The sequence below is a fragment of the Magnolia sinica genome, chromosome 5 (genome assembly GCF_029962835.1).
Source record: "Magnolia sinica isolate HGM2019 chromosome 5, MsV1, whole genome shotgun sequence".
NCBI lineage: Eukaryota > Viridiplantae > Streptophyta > Magnoliopsida > Magnoliales > Magnoliaceae > Magnolia > Magnolia sinica.
The window spans coordinates 33,678,477-33,688,084 of record NC_080577.1 but is presented as its reverse complement, the minus strand read 5'-3'; the positions used below and the strand labels follow the sequence as shown (position 1 = coordinate 33,688,084).

At 40.5% G+C, this 9,608-nt stretch overlaps 1 non-coding gene across 1 annotated transcript; it reads right to left on the bottom strand.

Moving 5' to 3' along the window:
- Positions 1–822: 822 nt before the first annotated feature.
- On the bottom strand, positions 823–929 carry LOC131247560 (small nucleolar RNA R71). Its single transcript, XR_009171841.1, has one exon. It is a non-coding gene; the product is annotated as a small nucleolar RNA R71 (small nucleolar RNA).
- Positions 930–9,608: the final 8,679 nt, after the last annotated feature.

Sequence of the window (9,608 nt, the reverse complement as noted above, 5' to 3'; positions counted from 1 at the left end):
CAATTTTCCTAATTCGTTTTTAGAAACTTTCTATTTTTCCTTTTAGAAAATTTTCTTTTTTTAGAAACTAGTTTACTTTAGGATCTCCTGCTATTTCTAGGCTTTCTATTTGTAGAAATTAACTTGGTTTGTTTTGTTTTGCAGGTTCTTAATTTAGGACTTCTAATTTGGTAACTTCCTTCCAACTCTTTTCTCTTATTTTCTAGATTTGTATTTTTTACTTTCTTTTAGATATAGGTTTAAAATTTGAATTGAGGGTTGCGAGTGTTTCATGCCCAAGTGGGTTCGTAATAGCACTCTACATCTCAAGGAGGATTGGTTGAGGGGTTATCTATCCATCGCAGGATTAGACACCACTTGAGATCCTAAGAGTTAATTGAGGTTATGGCCGCAAATCAACTTCTTCTACCCCAACCTAGGGTGGAGGACATCCAAGATGAGAATGAAGTGCATCAAGCACCCCCACCTCGTACTTTTCGAGATTATTTACAACAGACGGGGGTGAGTATGTCCTCATGCATGGTTTTTTCCAAAAATACGGGACACATGAATATCAAGCCAGGGGTGATTCAACTCCTTCCAAAGTTTCATGGGCTTAAATCTGAAAATTCGTATCTACACTTGAAAGAGTTTGATGAAATCATAGCCACTTTATACTTTCCTAACGTGTCTAAGGACACGGTCAGGCTGAAACTCTTTCCATTTTCTTTAAAAGAGAAAGCTAAGACGTGGTTACATTCACTACGTCCCCGATCTATTGGCACGTGGAATGGCATGACAAGGGAGTTCATAAAGAATTTTTTTTCATATCACAAAACAAACACCCTTAGAAAGTCAATTATGAACTTCGCCCAAAAGGAGGATGAAACATTCTTCCAATGTTGGGAGCGGTTTAAGGACCTTGTCAGCTCATGCCCACAACACGGATTTGAAACGTGGCACATTACACACTTTTTCTATGATGGACTGACATCTTCCACGCATCAATTGGTCGAGACAATGTGCAATGAAGAATTTATGAATAAAAATGTCAATGATGTGTGGGATTACTTGGATAGACTTGCTGAAAACACACAAACATGGGACAGATACCCAAAATCAAATTCCACTTCTAGGCCCACTCAATCAAAGGAAATGGGCGGAGTATACCTTCTAAAAGAGGATGATGATTTCAATTCTAAAGTGGCTAATCTCATAAAGAAATTCGAGGCCATGGAATCAAAGAAGGACAAGAGTAAGAAAGTTATTTGTAGTATTTGTGGTTGTAACAGTCACACAATTGAAAATTGTCCAACCATATCTGCCTTTCAAGAGGTACTGACTGAGCAATCCAATGCCGTAAATAACTATCAAAGACCTTTCAATGGACCTACCTCTAATACGTACAATCCTGGTTGGAAAAATCATCCAAATTTTAGTTGGAGGAATGAACAAACTGATACCCCTCAAGGTTTCTTTAATCAGACTTCACAACAACAACAAGAGAAACATCAAGAGGATCTGATTTTAAAACATTTTGAAAAGCAAGATCAGTTCAATCATGATATGCTACAAGTCTTGCAAGACCTTAACAAAACATTAAAAGGACTTAAGGCTGAAAACACGATTGGGAATAAGGGGAGCCTCCCAGCTCAACCTCTTCCCAAACCAAAGCTGCAATATGAAGTTAGCAACCCAAGCTCTTCAAATCAAATGAAGCACGCTAAATCCATCACCACTCTTAGGAGTGGGAAGATTATTGATAAAACCCTTCTGGTTAGGCTTGAAAAGCCTTAGAGTCAGAAGAGGACAACAATGATGGATCTAGTGATGCCCAATAAAAATTAGAACCGAAACTTTTAGAGAAGTCAGTTGCTCCATTTCCCCAACGGTTGATTGCACCAAAACCTCTCTCTAACTCTCATGATATTCTAGAGGTGTTGAAACAAGTGAAAGTCAACATTCCTCTACTTGATGTCGTAAAACAAATACCTTTATATGCCAAATTCCTGAAAGACCTATGCACGACCAAACGACAACAGAGTATTCAAAAGAAGATCTTCTTGACTGAGAAAGTGAGTGTCATCCTGAAGCAAGACGTGCCGCAGAAATTCAAAGATCCCGATAACCCAACCATTTCATGTGTAATCGGGGACTATCGAATTGATCACGCACTTCTTGACTTAGGAGCGAGCGTCAATTTGATTCCTTACTCAGTATACAAACAGTTAGGCTTGGGTGAATTAAAACCCACCCTAACCATACTACAACTTGCTGATCGTTCTGTCCGTGTACCAAGAGGGATAATTAAGGATGTGTTGGTCCAAGTCGATAGATTTTACTACCCTGTAGATTTTATCATCTTGGACACCGAACCCATCAATAACAGGAGCTCTCAGATTCCCATCATTTTTGGTCGCCCATTCTTTGCCATTTCAAACATAATTATCAATTGCAGGAATGGTGTCATGACTATGTCTTTCGAAAATATGACATTGGAGTCAAACATCTTTTTCAATAACGGCAGAAACTCTGAGGATGATGACGATTTCTATGACATTAACATGATTAATTCTTTCGTGCAAGATAGAATGCTTCTAACCTTATCCTTTGACCCTCTAGAGACGTGCCTAACACACTCTTATGACTTGGATGATGACATAATAAGGGAGACGTGTACTTTGCTTGATACTGCGCCGGTACTTGAAGTTAACCAATGGAGGCCACAATTTGAAGAATTGCCCCAAACTGATATCGTGCCTCTGTTGTCTAACCTCAAGCCACCGAAGCTTGACTTAAAACCTTTACCCTCTGATTTAGAATATGCCTATTTAGGTCAAGAAGAGACATACCCAATGGTGATTTCATCTCACCTTGAGAACAAATAAGAGAGTATGTTCATTTCTACTCTCAAAGAAGATAAAAGAGTTATTGAACATATCATCACAGATCCCGATAGGATGAATGAACTCCTTTCAACTAAATGTTTCGACTTTTTGGATGATTATTTGGCACACTTTGCAGATTCAAACGATCCCATGATATAAGAAATAGTGGATGCCTCGCAAGACAATACCTCGGTAGTTGTCACGGACCGAGAGAACCCTTATTTTGAAGTACCTCCTCCCCCAGATCCTGAATGGTTACCATTAATGGAGGAGGAGCTGAAAATTGAACTAAAGAGTGAAACTTCGGCGTGTGTTGAGACTACACCACCTACTATAAAATTTTCTGAATTTTATCTACTTGTAGTCTCTGATTCATCATGGTGTACTAATTTCGAAATTTTTTCTGCCACAGATGAATCGTATATACTTTGGACACTTCAAACGATTAAAAGAAAACTTTATGCTGAGGTCCCTCAATTTCTCTGGACATTCACGTTCCAGGACATCCAAGCCTACTGCAAAATGGGCTTTTGGATGATTTTGTTGAAAAACCTTCTGAGAAATTTACCAAGATACTGTCCGATAGAAGAACCTAGATGCATGATTGAGTAGATTTTTCGTGCTTTCACAGTTGAGGATTAAAATTTACTACTTTCATAGGACTAGGGTAGTTTGCTTTATGCTGTTCTAGGATAGACGGTTTTATGTCATTAGGTTAGTTTGCTTTATACATTGTTTTATGATAGTTTGCTTTTGTTGGTTTCTCTCTTATGCTAACCCGCTCTTACGGTGATATCTTTGGAAAGCCTTTTAATTCTTTCGTCCAGGTATTATCTTTCCATCACTCCTTTGTTACTTTCATTTTCCCATATGCATTGCACGCTTATTTCTTTTACATTGAGGACAATGTAGATTTTAGGTTGGGGGTGGGAGATTAGGTTACCTAATCAATATTTTCTTGGTCTTGAGCACAAAAATTGTGAAAATTTTTAATTTTTTCTGGAATTTCTTGTGAATTCAAAGTGATTTTGATGCCCATCTAGGGCACTTAGAATTTCAAGATACATGATGTTGATAATTTATGACTCTTGGATTCCATATCTATAAGATTTCATAGTTAAGTTTGAATTGTTAATCCAGAATTAGAAGTTGTAAACTTTGAGTGAGTCGTGATTTCACATGTCACATCTCGCTTTCACATTAAGATTTCAGTTTGATATTGAAGGGTTAACTTGGTAATCACTAAGCATGTAAGGAACCAGCCTGGAAAATTTGCCCGTCCAGATCAATAAAAAAAAAAGAAAAAAAAGAAAAAAAAAAGAGAAACCTTTGGAAAGGGTGGGGCGAATACTCTTCACCACAGGTTTGCTCCCTATAGTTGTAGATTTAATTCTCCATGGGTGATATGTGAAAATGGTTGGGTGTACGATCTTCACCATAGGTTTGCTCCCTATAGGTGAGAATTTGATTTCCCTCCTTGGCATAATTTTAATGGAAAAATCAAAAGTTGGTAGAAAGAAAAAAAATGATCTATAAGGCACATTTTAGTTTAGGTTTTTGGTGTCCTGAATGCTCTTGTTGGTTACCAATGATATCATGAGAAAGAGAAGTGAACCTTAATGATAAGCCGAGATTACACTATACACTCATAGATCATAATGTTTAGAATTTTTTCTAATTGCAGGATTAATACTTTGATCTTAATTATGAAGTTTACCGTGCGCTTAGTCTAGGAGAAAGTAATGCCCAATATTCATGAATCCTAGAATTCTATTGACTGGATTGTTGTTCAAAAATCACTCGAGTTTATAAAAATTGTCCAGTAATTCTCAACTTATTTTTCGTTTACTTTGCTCGGGACTAGCAAAATGCTGGTTGGGAGTTGTGTTGAGGGTCAGATATTGCATATTAGACCCCAGTTATTGCATGATTTTATGAACATAATATTATTCAATGCCATATTTTAATCATGTTTGTGCTGCAAAATGAATTTAGGAGCCTAGACTGAAAAAGGGTGCTAAAAGCATGGATTTAATGCTCAGGAATCATTAAGGTAAGGGACGGACTCCAGGGGACTGAAATCGACGATTTTACATGGCCGAGATTCAAGAAAATCATGTTCGTCACACTAAAGAGGCTTGAAAAGTCAGTTAGAATACAAGATCACAGGGTTCGCACCATCCGCTGGGCTCAAAACTTCATATATGGCCTGAGGACCATAAATTAACCGTACACGTCAAAATTCAGACCTTGGATCATTGTTTAAGTAACCCGATGGATAAAATCAGACAATAACCATTAAGAAAGCATCTTGGACATCCTTGGGAGATCGGGACCCAAATTGAACCGATGGAAAGAGCATGAAAAACAATGAATATTTATTAAATTTCACTTCTTTTGGACGGTGCGGTAGGGAGAAACGAACCACATACGTCTATAGAAGGGAGAGTGGCAAATTTGTAAATAACCAAAACTCTATATGCATGCACGTAAGTAAGTAGAGGTTTGCTTCAACGTTCGGTATTGACTCATCACAGGTGGATGGTGTGGCCCACTTAGAGTTCGGATTTACTTCATACTTTGACCCATGGACTTACACATTACTGAGAAAATAATGAGCGGAGTAGATCTCCGAAAATGTCATCAAAAGTGGACCCCACCTAGTTTTTGAACAAAACTTTTCAAAAGCTATCGTCTAGCGTAAAACATCCAGGGACGGACGTGCTTGCAGTTGGGTTTTGACATTGGGCCCCACCCATCATCCATTTCAATGATCGGGATCGTCTATTGTGTCTAGAGGGGGGGGCATGACCATCACCTTGGTGTCCGTTTTGTGCCATGAAAGCATTGCAGGTGCATGAAGTCTCAAATGTAAGATTAAACGGCAGAGTCTTTGCTGCAAAATCAATCACGTGGGCCACCACGAATCTGATCTAAAACTGATCAAGCCTGACTGGTTTTTCGAGGGAAAACAAATGGATGGCGTGGATTTCTTTGATAAGTCAGATTATGGGCCTACCAATCATCACCGATGCATAAGAGTTTCTAGAAATTTCTGTTGCGTAAACACAGTGGGTTTCCGACTCTGTTACAGCAACCACTCCCACCGACTGCTATTACTTATAAAAGGTGACGAGAGAGAAAGAGAAGGCATTCAATTTTCCAGGGACGTGGGGAGAGGCAGAGAAAGAGTAGAGTAATATTTATTTAGTTTTTTTTTCTGTTTCTTTTTAGTATTTCTTTTAAGATGTTGAGCCTAATCATGTTGGGCTAAACCTCTTAGCTAGGGCTAAGAGGTGAAGCTTGTAACATAATTGGGACGTTTGCTTGGCTTTGATTCATGTTTTGTTGAACTCTTATGGATTCTAGTTATATATGAAGGTATATTTTTAGTTTTTAATAGTTTGTTGTGACTCAAATTACAATGGATCTGCAATAGCTTTAAGTATGTTTTTCCCATTATTGAGATTATGAAATTAGTAAGACCTATTGTTCACCATCGTCCCATGGGTATGGTAGGGTGACAGAATCTTTCCTAACTTTCACAATTCTCTCATGATTGGCTGTGAGATTGGTAAATTGTTGTTGTTTGCCATAGTCTCTTGGGCATGGTTAGGTGACGAATCACTTCCAAATCTTCACCACTCTTATTTATTAATGATTAGATTCATGAAAAGTTTAGAGATCTAACAAATCTCTTCTTATCAACTATATAGGATAAGAATCCGATTCCAATTGTATCCCTGAATCAATACAAGGTAGCTTCCCAATTGTTACAAGTGGATCCTTGGCACCCTAGTTCCCACCTTTATTTTCACAAGTTTTAGAGTAATACTTCACCATTATTCCCTCATATTCACTTGATTTAGATTTCATCTTAGTCTAGTTCTAGTTCTAGTTAGTTTCAGATTACGTACAGGTTTCAGTCCCCGTGGATTCGACCTTGGTCTCACCGAGTTTATTACTACATCACAACCCTATACTTGGGGAGTGAACACCAACGGACTGTTCCGAGTCCTCTTCACCGGAAGGGTCGCACTCTACTCTAACTGGCCTCTCTATGGGGGATCCCTCCATCGCCCGTGATGTCGGGAAATCAACATCGGCCATCATCGCCAATGGCGATGGTGGCCGGTGGGTTCGACATCATCCGAAGGCTACTCGCCCCGCTATCACCGCCGGAGGCCCCCTCCCATGTACTCAGAGAGTCCAATATGACAACATTTTATAGTTGTTGAGAGTCACTGATTAAAAGGAGAAAAGAAAGGAAGAGGGGGAAAATGGAGTTTGAAGCTCACCATGGAAATGGACACCCGAACACCGGTGAATACAGTCACCGGAAATCTCGAGGACGCCCATCAATGCTGGGACCGTACGACGTCCCCTCGACTACCCCCTCCTGACACGTGGCACAACCCCATGCACTACTCAACCCTAATATCGAGTACTAAGCCACATGTCACGCTCTTATTCGTTTGTTACCAAAATGGTGGTCTGACGACCCACGTGACTTCGAATCTCGAAACGACATGACGTGTTCAGTTACCGACACGCCTCGATCACCATGTTGGCCGCCATACTCGACATTTATGATGACACAACCCAACCTAAACTATACATAACACGACCTAGCCATATTGGACTTACTTTCCGAACCTCTATAGCTCGGCTCGGAAAGTAAGGGGGGCTTATTGTTTGGTGAAAAATCAAATAAGTTTGATTGGTCGACTTATGGAATGGACCAACTCTACTAATCAACATGGACCAAAGGGATTCAAGCCTTAAGGGACATATACTTCCAAAAATAGGCCGACCTTCAAGGAGATTGGTGCAACTGTAAGGATACTCAAAGAGGATGCAACTGTAAGTCCACTTAAATGGCCAATTGCCGACCTAACCTATATATCGGCCATAGCTCGACTATAGGTCGGCCATAACTCGTTCATATCTCGATCATAGCTCGGTCATAGCTTGCTTATAGCTCGGGATAATCTCTAAAACAAGGAAAATACTGACTCAATGGAAAGCTCAATATAACTCGTACGATCTTCTCCTGGATTAATAGTCTGGGAATCTCTCTAACGGTCTAAAGGTCTCTCCCAAGATCTTCGAAGGATCAAATCAGATCCTGAGAGCCTCAGACGATGATAATCACGAGAAGATCCCAGACGAATCTCTGAACAGATTTGTCTCTGACATATCATAAACGACTCCTCGTAACGGCTGTCTTCCTTCTCCTCTAAATAGAGGTACCCCCAGCCAATGTAAGGTATGCATTACACACCCATATACTCAACTGGTGACTCTTTTCCTTAAGAGATCCTACCCTATAAAAGACTCAAGGTCCTGACTTAGGCATCGGAGGGTCCCCTGTACAAGCTAGGGTCTCCTTTGTCTCTTATTTTCGTCTGTGCAGGTCTTAAAGGGTTAACTAGGGAGGGTCTATCGAAAAACTGTATTAACAAGTTTTAAGTTTTACGCAAATCCAACAAAGTTAGAAGTGGGCTAGGCTCTCAACTTGCTACTTTAGCTCTTGCTCAAAAAGACATTAAGGGCCTGTTTGGATTCGTGTATAAGGGTGTATTGTATTGTATCTAACTACTGTTTATATATATGTTCGATCAATTTCAGAATATATCCAAATCAACATGCCATGAATCAATGTTTGGATATGAGGTATTGTTCGGGCAAGTATATAAATTCTTCATCATATCAATGTTTGGATACGGCGTATTAGGGCTGCATATTGATATACGTATAATATTGATAGCACTTGTACAATGGTGGCTATTTTTAAGTTCTCAAAATGGGAACTTAGGTGGGGCCCACTGTCATGTTTGTGAATAATCTTACCCGTCCATCCATTTTGTGATGAAAGCATGTGGAGAAACTGAGAGAGAGGGAGGGAGATGAGATGGCCCGATCACAGTCGTATCTCTTCTTCTTCAACCAAATCCGTATTCTTCGATTACAGATGTATGGTGAGGAAATGCGGTCGTGCAGGCTGCCTACAGGAGGGCCAACAGATCCACGCCATCCTTGTCAAGAATGGTATAGCCTCATCTCCATCAGCCTTTATTCACAACGCCCTCCTTTATATGTACGCTGCCTGTGCATCCGTCTCAGCCACTCGCCAGGCATTCCAACAAATCCCCCACACCCACAAGGACATTGTTGATTGGACCACCCTCATGTCCTGTTATGCTCGTAACTGCCTCCCTGTGCAAGCCCTCCATCTCTTCCTTACCATGATGTAACAACAATAGCAAGGACAAGGAAGAAAAGGAGACGAAGGGCCATATTCGTCTTCGGTGCGCCTTGACGAGGTCACCATGGTCTGCCTCTTCAGCGTGTGAGCCCAGTTGAGGGACCCCATCGTTGGGGCCAAAGCTCACCTCTTCATCATTAAGACTGGGCTGCCCTTCACGCTCACCTCACGCAATGCCGCCATGGACATGTACGCCAAGTGCAGCTGCATTTCCGATGCTCGTTAGATGCTCGAAGAGATGACCGACCCGACCATCATCTCTTGGACCATAATCCTTTATGGCACCCTAACCATTGAGGGCGTGAACAGCGCTAGGCAAGTGTTTGATGGAATGAATGAGAAGAATGAGGTTGCCTGGACAGTGATGATAGTAGGCTACGTTGAGGCTAGCTTCCTAAGGGAAGCCATGTCATTGCTGACCTAGATGCTCCTACAACAGCAGTTTGTTGTCCCTCGACCACGTCACCCTCTAC